The 16,820-nt window shown below is 37.7% G+C and overlaps 1 long non-coding RNA gene across 1 annotated transcript; it reads left to right on the top strand.

The window, feature by feature from the left end:
- The first annotated feature begins 5,495 nt into the window (after positions 1-5,495).
- Positions 5,496-6,101, top strand: LOC121980823. The gene is made up of 3 exons (XR_006111668.1): positions 5,496-5,645; positions 5,715-5,775; positions 6,028-6,101. It is a non-coding gene; the product is annotated as an uncharacterized LOC121980823 (long non-coding RNA).
- The last annotated feature ends 10,719 nt before the right edge of the window (positions 6,102-16,820 follow it).

Raw genomic sequence — 16,820 nt, 5'->3', positions numbered from 1 at the left:
GCCCTTTTGACTAAAAAATACAGGAGCAACTTATCAAAGGCTTATGAATAAAGTCTTCCAGAGGCAGATTGGAAGAAATATGGAAATATATGTCGATGATATCTTAATTAAGTCTCTTCAAGCTGTTGATCTGTGCAAGGATGTAGAGGAAACCTGCAAGACATTGAGGTAATATGGGCTCAAGTTGAACCTGAGCAAATGTTTATTCAGAGCAAAAGGGGTAAAGTTCCTGGGGTATATGGTGTCCGAGCGAGGAATAGAGGCCAACCCGAGTAAAGTCAAGGCACTTCAGAACATGGAGCCGCCGCGCAACATGAGGGAATCTCAAAGACTTACCGGTCGAATTACAGCCTTGTTTAGGTTCATTTCCAGGTCGGCCGATCGTAGCTTCCACTTCTTTAAAATACTCTAGAAGGCAAACAAATTTTAGTGGAACGAGGAATGTGATAAGGCCTTCCAAGAATTAAAAGATTACTTGTCTACCCTTCCTGTATTAGCTAAGCCTATAGTAGGAGAGACCCTTTGGGTGTATTTGTTAGCTAACGAGAACGCTGTAGGCTCTGTATTAGTTAGGCAAGAAGGGAAAGAACAACAACCTATATATTTTTCCAGCCATTTATTAAAAAGAGTTGAGTGTAGATATACTACACTAGAGAAGTTGGCTTATGCATTAGTGTTGACTGCTCAGAGGTTGCGCCCATATTTCTTAGCACATGAAATTGTTGTGTTAACCAATAGTACGCTCGGACGGGTGCTGCTCAACCCAGAGGCATCAGGTCAGCTGATCAAATGGACGACTGAACTTAGTGAATATGACATACAGTATCAACCTCGCTCAGCCATCAAGGCACAAGCTCTAGCAGATTTCATTATAGAAGTTCAAGGCCCCGAGGAAGAAAATATTTGGAAAGTTTATGTGGATGGCTCCTTAACTAGATAGGGTAGCAGAATTGATGTTCTTCTTATATCTCCAACGGAAGACAGACTCCAACTTTCTATCAGGTTGAATTATAGAGTCACCAACAATGAAGCAGAATATGAAGCATTGATAGCCGGATTGCAAGTCGCTCGACATATAGGAGCAGCTCTTCTGATTCTCAGTTAGCAGCCCAACAACTATCAGGTAACTTTGAAATTAATAACGACAGGCTCAAGTTATATGCCGAGGCATTTGATAAGTTGAAGTCTCAGTTTCAAGAAGTGAATATACAAAAAGTTCCTCGGTTTGAAAATCAGGTAGCAGATGAATTAGCTAAGTTGGCCTCTGCTATAACACCATGGAATTTGGATCGGCTAGTGGAACAGACTCTGTTAATATCTTGTATTGAAAGACAAGCTAACATAGAAATACAGGACGACTGGAGGGCACAAATCATATTGTATTTACAACAAGGCATTCTTCCCAGAGATACAGAATAGGCAAGGATATTTAAGAAGAGAGCTGCTCAGTATACTATGATAGGGGAGCAGTTATATAAGAGAGTTTTCTCCAGACCTTTGCTAAAGTGTGTTGGCACAAAAGATATACAATTCATTTTACAGGAGGTGAATCAAGGCTCGTGTGGTAGTCATATAGGAGGAAGATCCACTACAACAAAAATCCTCATAGACATCGGTGGAACAACAATAGTTTTAAGCAAAAAACCGATGTCTTTGAGTATTTTACACCAATTTTTTCAAAAACCGGTGTCTATGAGCACAGACTTTCGCTCATAGACATCGGTTTTTTAGCCGATGTCTATGAGCACCTTTTTTTCGTTAATAGACACCGATTTTAACAGCGATTTTTTTAAACCCGATGTCTATGAACCAAAATAAAATAATATAATTTTTCCACCAATACTTAGCCAAAATTTGCAACACTTCACTATTCCCTCCAAACCTAAACCTATATCGCGCCGTCCATCGTATACCGTCGCGATGCCACCACCACTTTCCTCCTCGTCGCTGGCCATCCGACCATCTCTCTCAGCCTCATCTCCCTCTTCCCCTTCCTAGATCGATGCCCCGTCCTCTCCCGATCAGGATCAAGACACGATGCCCTTGCTTCCCCTTCTTAGTCCATACTTTATCTTTTCCTTTCTACTTCCTCTTGTTTTTGTGTTCGGTTCTGCTCCCTTCCCATTAGGCTGCTTTCCTCCCGAAGTTGCCCAACCTCGCCACCATCTCCTTTGAGGAAGGCTACACCCAACTGTCCGGACACTCCAACCTCATGCTTCACGCCGACGGTCGGACTGTCCACCTCTCCCTCGACTAGCGAATAGGTTTTGTTAAAAGATTTTTTTTAAAAAAAAAGGGCATCTTAGAACCTATCTTGTTCTAGGGCTGCAGAACTTCGACGATTGCATCGTCGATGGCAACGTATGACCTCGGTTGGGCTCCGACGACAGCGAGGAGCTGATGTACGTTTTGCATGGCGTCGCCATCGCCCTTGGTTCCCGACCCCTAGAGTCTCCTGGGTCTCTCTAAGTCACCACCAGGTATCAGTGTCGCGCTGCTCACTTTCTTTCTTGGTGTTTCTGTCTGATGCGAATAGCTCCTTGTAGGAGAGTAATTTGGTTGAGTGACGCCAACAGAGGGAAAGGATACGCGGTGGATTTTCTGTCGTTGTCCCTTCACGCTGTATCGAGGGACCGGGAGGCCTACCCATTTCCTTGCATCTATACTCAGGTATTTGGTTTAAGATCGAGTTTTGTGATGTTCTATCTGAAGATAACAGGATTAAAGCACAAAATGTGATATACTTTTTCCCCTTATTCACTGCTTGGTAAACTTTAGTTTGTCAGTTTGACTTGAATTTTTTGAGCATTAAAGGACTATTTTGTCGATGGCTTCTCTAGTGATTTTCATTTTCCTGCTTATGCATGTTTGTTGGATGCTTGATAAGATTGAGACGGGTGATGAGGATGATGAAGAGGAGTCCAAAGACTCATATTCAAAAATAAATGGTGATTTGGTGTTGTCAAAAATCACTGAAATGAGACTTGTTCCTTCAGATGCTGGAAAATGTATCCTTACTATCATGCATGCTTTGTATTGTTTTCATTGGTTGCAACATTTTTATGTATCAAGTATGCATTACTGAATTCCTGCTGTCCGCTTTCTCTTTAATGCAATTATGTGTGTGTTTGTCAAAGTTGCAAAGAATCTAATACACTAGGCAGTTGTTTGCTATGGATTTTGGTGATGGCATAAAAATGCTTTCTCATTAATGTAACTGTATTGTTCTGATTGTCCTGCAAGTTCATTGCATGGATCTGTGACTTATTGATTTCACTTTCTCAGACTTTGATTGTCTTCTTATCAAGAATTCACAAAGAGATCACAGGTTCTATTTTTCATATGTTTGTTGATTTTAGATCCTCCTTGCATGCTGGTTTTTCCTTACTACTAAATAAACCTAAAAAATTGGGTGGTGCCACTTCATGTAATTGGACAAGGAAAAAGACGGATCATTACTCATTCTTGTGCATTTGGTGTGGATGTCTACATGCACTGAGAAGAAAGGCATCTATAGTTGTCCTTTTACTATTATTTTGAATTTGAAAGTTCGTGTGCATCACTTTCTTTGTGGCATGGTGATGTTGCAAATGTAACATTTTTTTTGTGAAAGTTCATGAAATTTTCTTGTTTTGTACATAGATTTTACATCGACGACATTCTCTCAATTGGACTCTTGCATTATCTAATATATTTACATTTGATTATGCAGGAACTAGAAGGCAATACTGTGAATTTCAAATGATAACCAATCATAACAGCTTCAAAGGCAAAAGTTTACTGCTTCAGTCAATAGCAGAATATATGTGTCCTACAAGCTATTAGTTATTCCGTGTTTCAGCACCAAAAACTTAAATTGTCTTAACTAAATTTATTTCTTTTTGCTATACTGATGCTATTATCTTGTGATTATTATCTTATTATGCAGGAATTTGAAAGGTAATACTCAGAATTTTCAAATGATAATCAATCATGAATCCATGTTAAAAGCTTCCTATGATACCACATTAGTGAATAACAGAATTTGTGCATCTCATAACTTATTATCGAGATTTACATGTTACTCACTGTCTTTAATAACTAAAAGTAAGTTCCCTAACATAAATGCATTTCCTATTGGCACCCTCATACTATCATCTTAGTTAGTGTGTTGCTAATATAACAAGTTCTGTGTGAATACTTGGCCTAGCTAAGCTTCTGCAACTGGGAGATTTCGTAACAACTTCATAAGTTAATGAAATCCTGTGAATCTTCATAAGCTAACCAATCATGATATTAACATTTCACAAAGACAAAAAGATTTCTTTCATTGACACCCATTAATCTATACCCAAATGTGTCCTACAAGCTGTTACCTATTGTGTGTGTTACTAGATTAAAGTCGATGAATTGTGAACTCTTACTCCCTAAATTGAATACCAATTAGTTTATTTATTTTGGATTCAGTTTGCAGGTTCTGTTATATTCCTTAGTATGAGGAAGCTTCGATTTGAATGGATTATCATTATGGAGGGTCACTCAAGGCACACTTGGATTAGGACTTTCAGTAGAGATTTTTAGATCAATTTTGATTTATTGTAGGATGAATCCAAGTTAATTTTAGGTTTGGGTTAATCTTAATTGTGCTTTAATCTTATTTGCGCCTTTTCTCATGATTTGGTTTGATTTTGATATTATTAAATTATCTTTTTGTCTTATGAGTATAAGTTTCACTATGAGTTAAGCTAGATTGCTTTTGCTATTTTGGTGAAGTTTCATTGTGGTTGAGCTATGTTGCTGTTACTATATTCACATCCAATGGTTTGAATTGTGATCTTGTTTGTATATCCATCCTGTTTGTGATTAAATTTCAAATGGCATGCATTGTCTACAGGAAGAGAATTGAACCATATTGGCAAAATGCTTTTGATTTATTTTTCTCTTTTAGCTTTTTGATGTTGTGAAAACAGGATGTGAATCACATATCCTTTTTAGACTTGAACATCTTGATATCAGTGATATAGGATCTTATACATAAAAAAAAAACTACTTCTGTTTATCTGATTTAGTTTGTATTGTCAAGGTACTCTGGTATGTTTGAAAAGGAGGTAAAGATTGCTTGTCTTGTTTGTCGCGACCGTTGTGTTTGAAAAGCATGTTCTAGAAGTCCAGCTAAAGATGGTTATAAGGTTTACTTACTTTTAACATGCAAAGTTTTATGAACATTATTTACTCTAAGAATGTTTTGTCATGAAAGTTTCCATTTATGTGATCTTTAGGATCTTGAAATTGTTCAGGAGCATAGGAAGATTGTGCATGCCGATAGTGATGAGATTTGTCTTGTCGATGTGACAACTGTCTACCCTGTTAGTCATGGACAATTGGATTGTCCGACTTGTTCCCCTCTTGGAGCAAAAGAAGACTGGCATAAGGTTAACTTCCTAGCCAATTATTGTTAAGTTAGAGACGGTTCTATCAACTTTCATACTAGTCTAGAACTTTTATCTGCATATGCAATTTGTATCATCTTCAGGAACTGGCAAATGGTCAAAACAAGTTTAATAATAAGGAGCACACATATAGCTTGATATCTGAATTGCTTCGCTTGCTGAAACATATCTATCAGAACCAATTAAATGAGCTGGAAGTAAAGCAAGGGGATCAAGGTAAGCTTCAAAACAATTTCCTAGTTTCTTCCTCCAGTTAGATATCCTCTTGATCGATCTATCATCCAGAAGGTGGATTTTCTGGTGTACTTCTTCGAGTATATGAGCCTCATAATGAGCTTGTTAACTGGTATGTCTTCACATCTGTAACACCTCTAAGAATTTTGTAATTTGCTATGTTTCTAAAATCATGGACATAATAACTGAAAAATGTGTCCTGACCCTGTTTCTTAGATGGTCATTTGTAAACTTGTGCCTCTATTTTGCTTTAGCAAGTTCTAATTTTTAGGTCATATTCTGTTCTTTATTATCGTCTCATCATGCATTAAAATGTTCACTTGATTGATATTGTTTTCTTTCCTTGTTTCTCCCTTGGAACCAGTAATTATTGCAGGACTTCACTAGTGGATTTTCACAGAAGCTGCTAAAATTGCTCTTACAAACTTTGCTTAGATTGTTGCGGAAAGATAGTAAAGGGAACTGCTTCTCAGACACCTACAATTGATTCCTCCAAGGCTGGTAGGACACAGAGGGCAAAGAAGTATGTCATCAGAGAAATTGTTAGGAAAAGATGGAGACATTCCACAGGCGAGCGACCATATAACTCATCTTTATCCACCGTTGAGTCTGATAGCAAGGCTAAGAATCATGGAAGCAACATTCCTTGCCCATTCAAGGAATCTGGAGGTTGTGGAAACGGTCTTCTTAAGTTAAGTTGCAGCATACCATTTGTTTGGTCTAAAACGGACTTCTTTTCTCTCTTTCAACTATGATTTTTGGTCTTGGTTTACTAATATATTATTTATGTGTTTTTACAGTTTACAAATCTCAAGTATTCCAGAGTTGAAATTGATAAAGTGTGGTTCGAGTGGGTTGAATGCATGCTAGATTACATTTGAGTAGGAAAGGTATTTGATTTTTGAAAACTTTGGATGATCCATGCATTTGCATGGAATGTAAATTGTGGATACTACCTTGATGTGTACAATATCTATTATACCTTTTGATGTTGTAAAAAGAATATTTGTGTATTTTATGGATACTGTTGTAAGAAAAATATTTATGTAATTTGTGGATACAGACTTGATGTGTACAATATCTATTATCTTTTTATGTTGTAAGAATAATATTTATGTGTTGATTATATAGATATTGACTTGTTTGTATAATATCCATTTTTCACTGTTTCGGAAATCGAATCTGTGTCATTAAACAATACTGAAATTACATCGGTTTTCCACCGCTGCTAAAACCGGTGTCATTAACTAATATTACATCGGTTTTACACCGTTGCTAAAACAGTGTCGTTAAGTGATACTACACTGGTTTATAACCGATTCGAAAATCGATGTCATTAAGTGATACTACACCGGTTATAAACCGATGTATAAAATGGTAGACCTTTTACATCGCCTTCATAGACATCGGTCGATTTTGTAATAGACAGCGGTGAAAAACCGATGTCTATGAGGGTTTTTCTTGTAGTGATCCTTAGCTTGCAAAATTTTATTAGCAGGATATTTCTGGCCTACTCTACACGAGGATGCTAACAAATTGGTAAGAACTTGTATTTCTTGTCAGAAACATCAAAATACTCCGCATCATCCTACGCAGTTATTGAGGACCTCTAAAGTCTCCTGTCCCTTCGATCAATGGGGTATGGATATAGTGGGCCCGTTTCCTATGAAAGCTTCACAAAGAAGGTTTTTATTAGTAGCAGTAGACTATTTCTCTAAATGGGTAGAAGCGGAACCACTTGCTCGGATTACTGAAGATGCAGTTATTAAATTCCTATGGAAAAATATCATATGCAGATTCGGTATCCCTCATAAGTTAGTTTCTGATAATGGAAGACAATATCAAGGAGACAGAATCCTAGACTAGTGCAAAAGTTATGGCATTATTCAGGCATTCACCTCCGTGGCGTATCCGCAAAGTAATGGTCAAGCAAAAGTAACCAATAGAGAAATCATAAGGGGCTTAAAAACCAAACTGGATCATATTGGAGGTAGCTGGGTAGATGAATTACCCAGTGTTCTTTGGGCCTATCGTACTACACCTTGAGAAGTAACAGGAATTACTTCTTTTCAATTAGTTTATGGAGGAGAAGCAATAATTCCCATCGAAGTGGGGGTAGAATCTGATAGAAAACAATTATATGATGAAGACAATGCAGGTCGACGACTCATGGAGCTAGACTTGATAGAAGAAATTAGAGACAAGGCTGCAGCTCGTCTCACCTCATATCGACAACGAATGAGGCAAAATTATAACAGAAGAGTTATCCCAAGATTTTTCCAAGTAGGAGATCTAGTATGGAAGTGTGTTAAACCCGTTGGGTGTTGGGTTTTTCAGGCTGCAAAAACCACCTTTTTGCGTTGCGGAAATCCCGAAACCCCAGCCACCGGATCCGTGTGAAGTAAAAGCGGTAAAACTTCGAGTACGAGTTTATAACCTAGATCTACACTAGATCTACAAAGGAGAAGAGTTTACCCTTGATGCGATGCCCTTCGCGTATCCCGCTCGTCCAAGGTTCGCCGGATCTCGAGAGTATCAAAGCAGATACTCCTCTATGTGTATCTACACGAACAAATGATGGAGAAAATAACTAAAAGGTGTGCTAGCACCCTTAGAAGTTTCCGCCAAGGAGGTGGAGGAGAGGGAGAGAAGATGAGAGCTTGAGAGGAGGAAGAAGATGAAATCAATTAGCACACAAAATGCACTAAATTTCCTCTTTAAGTGGCCGGCCACTTCAAGGCTTGTAACCCCCATGGAATATCAAGAGTCACAACTCTTGGTAACTCCCATGAGGTGGCATTTGGTCAAGTCAAACTTGACCAAATGAAGAAGCCTTGATGATGTGGCATTGGTCAAGTCAAAGTCAAGTCAAAACTTGACTCTTCATCTTCCTACTTAAGTCAAGTCAAACTTGACCACTTCTCTCCCTTGGTTGATCTAATCTAACCATTGGTTCAAGTCAATTTTAATTTAATGAATCTCTATTCATTGAATTAAATTAATTAAATGAGTCTAAGTCCAAATTAGACTCACTTAACACATGAACTAAATTGAGTCTAACTCAATTAGCACAATTTGGATTACTCTTAATCCAATTTGGTTCATCACATGAACCTAATCTCCATCTAATTATCCTTTGTGTGTGACCCTATAGGTTCTTGTAACGTTGGCAATGCTCCTAAACTCATTTAGAAGTATAAGTAATGAGCGGTACCTAGTAACACATCATTACTACCCAAGTTACAAGAATGTTGAGATCCAACATCACCTTTGACTATTAATTGTGACTCTTCACAATAAATGAAATTGTCCTTCTATCCTAGACATCTAGATTGATCAATATGACGCATAGACCATGTCATCCTCTAATCAATCTAAATCTTGAACTCCAAGTAGACTCACTCAATCAAATGAGCTCAATATCTCATATTGACTCATTTGGGCATGGTCATGCACTTAGCGGTCTCACTCTATCAAGAATATTGATGTCACTCCCATCATATAGGAGGGATAGATCCCATCTACATCACTCACATCCCTCTGCATAATTCGTTACATACCCAGTAATCGCCTTTATAGTCCACCCAGTTACGGGTGACGTTTGACGAAGCCAAAGTACGTAACTCCTTATGTAGGGAACCATGGTGACTTCAGGTCCAAGGACTAGTAGTCATACTAATAGCCACATGAGAAAGTATATGACACTCATATAACGATCCATGATACTTTCTCATGGCGGGTCATTCAGTATACATTCTCCAATGCATACCCATGTGTCAACTTGATATCTCCATATCCATGACTTGTGAGATCAAGTCATCGAGTTGACCTACATGCTAGTGTCGTCGCATTAACATTGTCCCTGAATGTTAATACTCGACTAGGAGTGATTAAGAGTAGTCTTCCCTATATCATCTCACTATCGATTCAACCAATCGATTGATATAGGTAAGAACCTTCTACTCAAGGATGCTATTATACATAGTTATTTGGCACCAATACAAGTAAGTATAATAACCAAAACAAATGTCTTTATTTATATACAAGAATATGATATAATGAGTCCATACAACAATCATCAAATGATTGGCTCTAGGGCTCTAACTAACATTGGGAATGTCAGCAAGTTAGCACCACAATGGGGAGGACCTTACAAAGTGATAGAAAAACTCGCATCAGGTTCATATTATATCCAGGATACTGAAGGAAGAATCCTCGAGCGTCCCTGGAGTGCAAATCATTTACAACCTTACCGAACCTAACAAGATCACATCATCCAAGAATACATCTGAAGGAACAAATCCAAATTATTTGAAGCAAGTTCCCGGAGAACTAAGAACAAGTATACTTATAGTTTATGTACTCTATTCCTCTTAATGGATACAATGCAAGACAAAAGTCGCCCGAGAAATAAAGGAGATTCAGATAGTTTGACAATTATTGGTCGAACCTTTGTAATCTATTCAAGCAATCAACAAATGGGAACCTTAAAAGATAGCTCAGAAAACATTAAACTATTACAAGGTTAGTGCAAGCACTGTAGTTTTGCATAAAAACATAGTCGATCGAGAAATCTCATGAAGTAACTCGAACTGGTCTTCATGGGAGGAATAGAGACTTTAAACTATCACAGAACATAGTCGATCGAGAAATCTCATGAAGTAACTCGGACGGATCTTCATGGGAGGAATCGGAGACTTTAAACTATCACAGAACATAGTCGATCGGAAAATCTCATGAAGTAACTCGGACGGGTCTTCATGGGAGGAACCGGAGACTTTAAACTATCACAGAATATAGTCGATCGGGAAATCTCATGAAGTAACTCGGACGGGTCTTCATGGGAGGAACAGGAGACTTTAAACTATCACAGAACATAGTCGATCGAGAAATCTCATGAAGTAACTCGGACAGGTCTTCATGGGAGGAATCAGAGACTTTAAACTATCACAGAACATAGTCGATCGGGAAATCTCATGAAGTAACTCGGACGGGTCTTCATGGGAGGAACCGGAGACTTTAAACTATCACAGAACATAGTCGATCGGGAAATCTCATGAAGTAACTCGGACGGGTCTTCATGGGAAGAACCGGAGACTTTAAACTATCACATAACATAGTCGATCGAGAAATCTCATGAAGTAACTCGGACGGGCCTTCATGGGAGGAACCGGAGACTTTAAACTATCATAAAAGCATAATCGATCGGGATTATATTGTCAAGGTAAATTCAGAGTTATACAGATTTCTTCACAAAAATTATTTGGTATTCCACTCTGAATCAAAAGCCAAGGTTAGAGGGGGATTCCATATATACATATATATACATTACACTTCCTATCTGGAGGCCTGATCATATGGGGTTTTTTATTTAAAATCATTCGGTGTATTATACTCAGCTAAGAGCTCAGAAATCCCAAGAAGTACCTCACATAAAATCGCTTGGAATTAGCCGTTCTTCTGAAGTATGAATGATACTCGGCACATGCCTACCTGAGTGAAATTCAAGGAGATTGTGGGAAATTTTACTGCTCAAAATTATATGGTCAAGGAAGATATCATCGGCAAAGGAGTTTATTAAAACAAGATTTAATTCCAAAGATTAAGCCAGGAATTCTTGAATAAAGTAACACACTTATGCTCAGTTTCCGGAAGCATTGCAAAGGAAGCAATCTCAAGCTAACACAAACTGGAAAAAGAAACAGGTAAGTATCAAACTTTCTCCTGATATTGTAGTCACTTAATTACAGATTTTTCAGTTACAACTCCTTTCATTACAAGTCTTTTCATTGCAAGTTCTTTCATTACCAATCTTTTTGAATACATAGTCATGCTTACTCGAAATGACTTGTTAAATCTTTGGGTAACTCTTTGTTTAGTCTGCGACGACTTATGAATGAAGAAGGGGGTTCCCTAGGTAGATAACCACCCTCTCTCAGTTGTTGAAGAATTCCTGACACAGAATGATTTAAATCCCCTACAATTCGGCGAACATATTCTTTAACAAATGCCGGAGACTTTAGATAAGTCAGGCGCCTCTCTTCCCATCGGTTCTCCTCCTGCTCCTTATAACTTTGAAAATCAGCTTGTAGTTTAGTGTTTTGATCTTTTAGAGTATCTCTCTCTAATTTCAGTTGTTCCAGTTCCTTTTGGAGCAGCGATAACTCGACATCTTGAGCCTTTCTTTGTTCTTGTTCCTGTAGAACAGTAAAGTCATGTGAGGCTGAATCTTGAGCCTGCTCAGAAAGAAAGATATTATGAAGCCTCTCTACTTTATCTAAAACAAGGCTTTTATGAGAAACATCTGAGAGAGTTTTTTCCTTCAAAGCAATTTCCAATCGAAGACCAGAATGTAATCGGTCCACCTGTAGCTCCAAAGTTCTCCTTTCGAGCTCTTTGTCTTTCAATAATTGTTGTGATTCCTGTATTTCCTGCCTCAGTACCCTTAGTTGTTGATCTTGCGAGATTACTTTCTCTTGCAGCTGAGTCATGTCATTGTGAGAAGGAGGGAGAGTGGCTTTCAATGTTTCTATTTGACCTTTTAGCTTACTGTTCTCCCGGTTCCGAGCCATAAGTAGCTGGTCTATGTGAATACTTGAAGCAAGAAACTAAACAGAACAATAATGAGGATTAGGAAAAATGGCAGGTAGGTAGTAACCTATAACTAAGAATACGTACAACAATAGCTTGGCGACTGTGATTGTCAACCCGATCTGAAATATTGATGCCCCTTAATTGCTCTTGGCTGTGTAGCCAAGATTCAGCCAATAAGCCTTCTAACTGGAGAGAACCATAACTAGGGGGATCAGGAGTCTGCCCCATTTGGGAAGGTAGACCTAGAGCTTGTCTGAATAAAGGTGAGGGAACTGAAGAAGAAGAAGGTAGGGAGGAAGAAGATGTAATAGAAGGGAAAGAAGTGGTAGAAACAATAGCAGCAGAAGAAGAGCTAGAGGGGATTGAACATGGTAATGCAAGGGGTGCTGATTCAGTCGTCGAAGCACGAATCACTGAGGGCCCTGCACTTGGAGAAGATCTCCGGCAAGGTGTTCATTTTACTCGCGACCCAGAAGCTAAAGGAGGCAAAGCCTGTGCAAGAGGTTGAGAAGATACAGAGGGGATAACAGCCATCTCAGAAGTAGAAGCAGAAGAAGCTGAAACAATAGCAGAAGAGGAGGGGATGAGTAAAGCAAGTCTCATCATCCTAAGAGTAGGATTGGAGATAATATGGGTAGGGGACATTGGTGCCTTACCTCTCTCAAAATAAATAGGCACCGGAACAAGAGGAGCTTGCACAAAAGTACCAAAGAGGTCGCTAAAAGGAACATCCTCAGTAAGCTTTGGTTTTTTTACTAAGGCAATGAAGGGTTGTTCTTCTTCCTCCTCCATGGCTGCAATAGCTTCTGCTTTTTGCTTTCTTTAGACAGCAAACCTAGGGTAGAGGAATTAGGATTAGCCCGGCAAGTTTGCAGCCATTCTTCTCCGAGATTATTCACAAAAGACTTAGTCATAGTAGTGTTCTTATACATGAAAGTCGGAAGAAGAGCATCAGCTAAAACGCAAGAATTGGGCACCATTATAGAAGACATATACCAATCGGTAATTGTAATGCAAAATGTTTATACATACCAAAAGAGTCATCCAGGGGAGTGTCAATGTTACTTATTCCAAAAGGGAACATCAAACCTTCCACAATCAAATGGGGTAAGCTGAATTTTGCCCCCTTTAGTTTAGATAAAGCAAAAGCAACAGAGGGATCATTGAGGAGATTGTTGGTACTAGGAACTGGAGGTAGATCATATATCCATTGTATAGGAAAAGGAGGAGGAGAAGGGAGACGCATAAGGAAAAATTTATGACGCCATTCCCCTTGAGGGGGAATTCGGTTGAATAAAATACCTTAGGGCGAGACTGAAATTTGAAGACACCGATGTCTACTTGGCGCGGAACGAAGAAGTGATGAAAAAGACGAGGGGATAAAGGAAAATCTAGCAGTTTAGATACTCCAATGAAACCCATGAGGATAGAAATGTAACGCCCGCCCTCCCTACTAACCCTAAGGGACGGGGCTACGATACTCTACGTACATATTACAGTGGAAGACTTAAAATAATTTTTCTTAGATTAATAAAAACTTTTCTTTTGTTTGCATATCCGAACTACACTAATATGGTTTCCATAACATGATAACAAGATAAATAAAAACATAACATCAAGTCAACCATGTAGTACTACAATTTATGAAACCAAAGTGTAATTCCTAAAAGTTCTTAAAGCAGGTTCTTATTTGGTTGCCTAGCCACCGCCACACACATCTCTTTGCCTCTCCTGCTGCTCCTTTAGCTCATCCAGCTTTTTCCTTTATCTGCGGTACAAGGAAAGTAAGCTGTGAGCACTCATGGCTCAGTAAGTTCCTTTCCTACTCACTAAAACCAAAAATCATTACATAATCAAAGAATATATCAACATAACATGATCTCAACTAGTCATGGCATAACATATCATTCTCTTTAATCATATCATGCAACATAACAAAATCATAATTAGTCATGGCATATCATCTCTTAAAGCATAGCATGAAATATAACATAATCATATCTAATCATGGCATCTCATCCCTTAAAGCATAGCATGGAACATATCATAGTTATATCTAATCATGGCATATCATAAATCATAGCATTATCACAACATGATCATAAAGTATATGCAATATGATTTTGAAAACATGTATCCGAAAAACATGTGTATGTTTCATGATCTTTAAAACCATTTCTTCTTACATATATATTTGAACATAATATCAACATATTGGGGATCCCGGCTTAGTACCACATACATACATAATGCGCGCATCCTAAGTAGATCCAAGGTAGCTAGTCTTGATCCTACTAGGAAACTAGGCTCGTAGCTCGACCTAGGGGCACGTAAGGAGCCCACCCTTACTAGGCCCGTAATTCGACCTAGGGGCGCATAAGGAGCCCACCCTTTTGGTACAAGCCATTCAAAGTAAAATACATGTCATACTTATACATATCATACATTATACAAGCATGCATCACTTAGGCATACATCATATAAAAGTATGCATCACTTAGGCATACATCATGTCATAAAGGTATGCATCACTTAGGCATACATCATATAAAAGTATGCATCACTTAGGCATACATCATGTCATAAAAGTATGCATCACTTAGGCATACATCATGTCATAAAAGTATGCATCACTTAGGCATACATCATATAAAAGTATGCATCACTTAGGCATACATCATATTAACATGCATATCATAAAAGCATACATATTTTAAGCACATAGCATATCATCAAAGTATGCATATTTCCTTCCACATAGCATATCATAAAAAGCATGCATATTCTAAGCATATAGCATATCATCAAGCATGCATATTCTAAGCACATAACATATCATCAAAGCATGCATATTTCTAAACACATATCATATCATAAAAACATGCATATTCTAAGCACATAACATAACATCAAAGCATGCATATTTCTAAACACATATCATATCATAAAAACATGCATATTATAAGCATATAGCATATCATCAAGCATGCATATTCTAAGCACATAACATATCATTAAAACATGCATATCTCTATCCACATATCATATCATAAAAAGGTATAAATCACAAGCATACATGGTTAAGCATAAGGGTGTATCATGTGATTATACTATCATAAGAAACATGGTAACATAGTTAACTTGGGTTCTAAGCTTCCTAAACCCTTGGGTTCCTATCATGGTCGAACCCCCTTAGGTCTCAATTTAGGTAAAAACAACCTCCAAGCATGTGAAACCTAAATTATCATTACATGAAATAAGGACTTGTTTAAACCTTCCTAGATTTGAAAACCCTTTCTTTGGCCGAATTTTTCTTAAATTCCTTCCTAGGTTTTCTAATCCTTATAAAATCCGAAAATCACATAAAAAGCCTTGTACCATATTCTAAAACATGGCCGAAATTCTAGGGTTAGGTACTCCTCTGATCAAGCATCATTTAGGTATAAAAACATGAAGAAAATCCTTCCTACATAGCATAGAAAAATATCATGAAATAAGGACTTGTTTAAACCTTCCTAGATTTGAAAACCCTTTCTTTGGCCGAATTTTTCTTAAATTCCTTCCTAGGTTTTTTAATCCTTATAAAATCCGAAAATCACATAAAAAGCCTTGTACCATAAAATCCGAATATCATAAAAACATGCATATTCTAAACACATATCATATCATAAAAACATGTATATTCTAAACACATATCATATCATAGAAAGTATAAATCACAAGCATACATGTTTAAGCATAAGGGTGTATCATGTGATTATACTATCATAAGAAATATGGTAACATAGTTAACTTGGGTTCCTATCATGGCCGAACCCCCTTAGGTCTCAATTTTGGTAAAAACAACCTCCAAGCATGTGAAACCTAAATTATCATTACATGAATTTCATAGGAAGCATTATAAGTATGATTTACTTGGTTTCTAAGTTCTCCAAGTCCTTAAACTCATGTGGCCGAACCCTATCAGTATATAAACAAGGTCCCAAATGTCATGAAAGCATGGAAACCTTAAACCACATTTATAGCATTTTTTTCCAAGTAACATAGTAAGCATATTGAGCTAGTTCCTAAGTCCTTCAAGCCCTTAACATATGTCATAGTCAAACTTTTAACAAGTGTTCATGAGGGCTAAAAACAAACATACAAGCATGTGAACTTGAACTAACATCATGTATAAATTCATAACAAAACATTATACAACATGTATGGCCGAAACTTACCCTAGCCTCAATTAGGTCATTAAACAACATATAGCATGGGAACTTTGTCTTTCTACTTATCATATTCCATGTAAAGTGACATAAGCATATTTAATTCTTGTTCTAGGGTTTCTAGGGCATCTATTCCTTCATGGCCGAAACATACAATAGTCCATTTAGGTCATGGAAAAATTTTACAAGCATGTGACACAATCAACACATTATCCTATTTTCATAAGAAGCTCTTTTAACACATTTGGTTTCATTTCTAAGGCCTCTAGGTCTTTTAAACCCTACTTGGCTGAAACTCAACAGTATATAAACTTGCTTCAAATATCCTAAAAGCATAAGAAATCATACAAGT

Source organism: Zingiber officinale, chromosome 1B, assembly GCF_018446385.1.
Source record: "Zingiber officinale cultivar Zhangliang chromosome 1B, Zo_v1.1, whole genome shotgun sequence".
Lineage (NCBI taxonomy): Eukaryota > Viridiplantae > Streptophyta > Magnoliopsida > Zingiberales > Zingiberaceae > Zingiber > Zingiber officinale.
The sequence above is the reverse complement of the archived record's forward strand: the minus strand, read 5'-3'. Positions and strand labels throughout refer to the sequence as shown.